The following is a 5,000-nucleotide window of genomic DNA, read 5'->3' on the forward strand; positions in this document are numbered from 1 at the left end:
CCTGACCCCCCCCCTACCCTCCTCTTCTCTCCTCTATTGATCTGCTTATCTCACTATAACGCAGCTAAGCCTCTTAGGGTGTGGGGGTGGGGGTGGGAGTGGGGGTGGGGGTGGGGGGGACTCGTTAAGGAATTCACAGCGAACGGGGGGGGGGGGGGGGGGGGGAAGTAATCATGCTGTCCAGCCTTTGGATAAAGTGCCTGGGAGTGCCACGCAGAGGCACTGTGGCTGAACCGATAACGATTGGAACGAATCCTTTAACGAATGTAGTGGAATCCGCAAAGAACTCGGGTTGACATCGAGCACAACTATGGCTGACATAGCCGGCTGTTAGAGGGAACACCTACAAGCTGTAACTGTGCGTTTGTGCTTGTGTATATGCCTCTTTCTCTCTTTGTGTGTCCCTGTTTGCTGTCCTCTCTCTTTCTTGTCGTCTCTTTCTCTCTCTCTCTCTCTCTCTCTCTCTTGCTATCTCTTACTTTATCTCCCTGTCTTTCTTTAACTCAATCTTTTTTGCTTTCTTGCCTTTTCTCTGTCTCTCTTTCTCCTACTCTTTCTCCTCCTCTTTGCTCTCCGCCCTACCCGCTCTCTCTCTCATGCTATCTCCCTCGTCTTTGTGTTTATGTCTGTGTGCTTATTTGCGTTTTTTTTCTGTTTGTGCTCGATATCTATGTGTGCGTGTAAATACGTATGTTTTTTTCTTTTTTCTCTCTCTCTCTCTTTTTTTTATTTTATTTTATTTTTTTTTGCTCGAGAACTCTCACATCCGTATACCAACACACGTACGTACTCGATCAACCTAATCACAGAATGAAGATCAAGCCCCAGTCTTCGATCAGCCTACAACAGAAAAAAATTATCGTCAGGCGAGAAAGAGGAACCCGCAAGTTGCGTTCACAAGCCTGAGCTTCCGCTGGTCGAGAAGCCGTCTGCTGAGGGAGATTGTGGCTAGAAGGTCGTAGGACACTGCGCTCGCCGAACCCTTGATGAAAACGGGACGAATCAGTTTTAGCGATGTTTTCGGGCGTTTTAGGAAAGAGAGTATTAAGGGGGGACTATGATGAAATAGGGAGAGGGGAGAGGAGATTAGAGGAGAGAGTGAGAGTATGAGAATAAGAGTGAGAATTTGAGTGAGAGTGAGAACGAGAGTGAGAGAGAGAGAGAGAAAGAGAGAGAGAGAGAGAGAGAGAGAGAGAGAGAGAGAGAGAGAGAGAGAGAGAGAGAGAGAAAGAGAGAGAGAGAGAAGAGAGAGAGAGAGAGAGAGAGAGAGAGAGAGAGAGAGAGAGAGAGAGAGAGAGAGAGAGAGAGAGAGAGAGAGAGAGAGAGAGAGCGAGAGACAGAGAGCGAGAGAGAGAGAGAGAGAGAGAGAGAGAGAGAGAGAGAGAGAGAGAGAGAGAGAGAGAAATTGAAAGAAAGAGAATGAAATACAGAGAGAGCGAGCGAGCGAGCGAGAAAGAGAGAGAAAGAGAGAGAAAGAGAGAAAGAGAGAGAGAAAGAGAGAGAGAAAGAGAGAGAGAAAGAGAGAGAGAGAGAGGCCGAGAGAGAGATTTTCGCCCCGCAAATAGTGTTACCCAAAGACGAACGAATTACGGGAGGACAAATGGCGAAAATTCTCTACTTTGCAGAGAATACCCGCCAACCTCTTCTCTCTGAACGAGGAGGTCGGATCGACTTGGAATAATGATCAAAGTTCCCACGCAACCGATGCAACACACAATCGCAATCTGGCGGCGCATTGTCTTCTTCCGGTCCATCTGATAACAGTAGAATAGGGAAACTTTCCGGTAATAAGAACAGGCTAAGATCAAGCCCCCGCCAAGGATCTCATTCCTGTCGACGTCTAGAAGCTTCGGTTTCGATAGATGTCATGGAGATAGATTTCCATGAAGGAGGAGGAGGAGAAAGTGTGAATGTGAGAATGGGAAGGAATTGGATGAATTGGTCTTTGGGAAATGGATATGTGTAAATCCATCTATAGTCGCCTGGATAGCGTTACATGAAGGATTATTGTTAGTGGAGGAGGAAAGCATTTGAGTGTTGACGTGGTTGTTCTCGGTTGAAACCTCTTCATTAAGAAGGTCTTGTTTGAGGTTATCTGGGGATCAGATTTTCACTGATGTATAGAGGATATTATCATACACACAAATAGATATGAACACTCACAAACATATTCTCATTCACACAAACATAGACACATATAACCATACTCGTGGTGAAATACGCACGTACAAACACGTAGAAACACAGAAACACTCACACACAGGAACACACACACACACAAACACACAAACACACACACACACACACAAACACACAAACACACACACACAAACACACAAACACAAACACACACACACACACAAATACACACACAGCACGAACATCAGTATTACTCCCCATGTTATCAGAACAACAGTGAAGGAACCGAAGGCATTAAAATGATAAGCAACAACAGGGAAACCACACCGTGACCCACAAAAAAGTCTGCAAAGCAACGAGACCATTAGTCTAATCATAAGCCATTATTCACCCAGGTAAACTAGCGGATTGGCAAGGATTAGGGAGACTATAAAGATGTAAGGATTAACTCTTATCCTACCTGCTGACATGGAGCGTTTGTCAGCTCAATGAGAAGGAACACAGGCGGTGGCTCATCATGCTAGGATCTGGGACGAGAAAGGGTGAATGTTTGGGTGAAAATAACCTAGGTAAATATTGAGATCCGGGTGAACTGATGGCGAGATATCTCGAAAAATGGTGGAGAGTAGGATTAAAAATTCAACCCGTTTTGGATTTTCTAAATCTTTTTTCTTATGATTAACGTAATGGAAATCTTTTAAATGTATTTTTTTCTATTAGCGAAATAAGATATATATTTATCGTTTTAGACAATTTTGGTGAGTTGTTTTTACGCGTGGTCTGATCCCGGTCATGATATATGTATGACGTCATAGTTTTGAGGTAATCCGCAACATATAGAAAATTTCATAATATACACGAGACAAATAATCCAAACCATTCAAAACTGGATTAAAGCATAAACACCAAGACACCGTCCACATTGAAGTAAGAACAATAGAAATAATAAAAAAAAAAACGAACAAACAAATAAAAACAATTACAACAATACAACGCTTTCGACGATCAAGAAATCGGATTTTGAATTCCGGTGTTGTAATTGAATGGGAGATTAGGAATCCGAAATAAAAATGCGCGAGTCTTAAGGCGATAGTCCGGCTGGCTCACTCAATCGTTTCCATGGCAACGCAATTTACTCATAGATGAATGCTTACTGACCAGTGTATGAGGCTGGGTTTCAGAGGTCGCTGTGGCAAGGGCTTGAATATAGACTGTATATGCATATGTATATGTATATACATACATACATATGAATATATATATATATATATATATATATATATATATATATATATATATATATATATATATATATACATATATATACATACATATATATATGTATATATATATATGTATATATATACATATACACATATCTATCTATCTATGTATCTATCTATCTATCTATCTATCTATATATATAAATATATATATATATATATATATATATATATATATATATATATATCCTGTGTATGTCATTCATGTGTTAGTTCTGAGTGTGTGGGGGAGGGGGGGGGGGCATTGTGAGTCTTTGTTTGTTTGTGCTTGTGTGTGTGTGAGTGAGTGTGTGTGTGTGTGTGTGTGTTATATATGTATGTGTATGTAAATGTGTTATATATGTATGTATAAATGTATATGTATATGTATATGTATATATATATATATATATAAATATATACATACATACATACATATACATATATATATATATATATATATATATATATATATATATGTATGTCATATACATTTGTAAATATATATACATACATACATACATACATACATACATATATATATATATATATATATATATATATATATATATATATATATATACATATATTCATCTGTGTATGTGTGTGTGTGGATATGTGTGTGGATGAAAATATGTATATCAATGTCCATGAGTTATAGATCTGACCAAAGAGAGGCAACCCCGTGACTCCCCTTCCCTACACAAACACACACCCTCGCACACAGACCGAGATTACTTCAGCGCAACCTCACAGTAACGAAGGTTCTTTTCAACGAGAGTGGAGCGAGAGAAGGAAAGCCAGCAATAGAGCAGGCTAATATGAAGCCGCTGTACGCACACTTACATACGTTGAAATGAACGAGGGAGTTGCCAATCAGTGGAGCTAATTGGCTGAAAGGCGAATGTGGAAGTCCGTAGCACAGAGTCTCCTTCTCCTATGTGCTTGTCTGTATGTGTCTCCTCTCTTCGTGCTCGTCCGCTCTCTCGCTTTCTCTTATTTGTGTCAGTTTGTCTGTAGTGTGTGATAGGTCTTGTCATATTAACACGCGCGGACAGACAGACACACACAAACATACACACACACACACACACACACACACACACATACATACAGATACAGACACCACATGCACATATGTCATGCACTGAAACCCAGACAATTTCGCGCGCGTGTCTTATTTCCTGACCTCATCATGCAGTGAGAATGTAAATCATTCTCAAAACATTGTTTCAAGAAAATGGCTCACCACTTTATAATCCGGCCACATCCAGTGTAACGAAATTCAGTCGTCAACGGTTTTATTTTGATCACAATTCCCTTTTAGTTGTATTGTCGAAAAAAAAATGTGTTAGAGTACCCAGCCAACTTTGTAGAGCTATCAAAAGGCCTCACTACTAAAACGAGTCAAAACCAAATTTCCTGTAAAACGGGTATTTTCCTCTACTTAGGACGTTATGAAAGAACAAAGGATAAGAAAGACATATCCATCGAACGGTAATATTGACTATAATTTCAAAAGCATCCATTTTGTGAAAGATCTTTCTTCATCACAACATTACAAACATCCTTTGATTCATTCAAAGTTCCCTTGCGTAA

This window comes from Penaeus japonicus, unplaced genomic scaffold, assembly GCF_977035675.1.
Source record: "Penaeus japonicus unplaced genomic scaffold, GWHDUDI00000001_assembly GWHDUDI00000001, whole genome shotgun sequence".
In the NCBI taxonomy this organism is placed as follows: domain Eukaryota; kingdom Metazoa; phylum Arthropoda; class Malacostraca; order Decapoda; family Penaeidae; genus Penaeus; species Penaeus japonicus.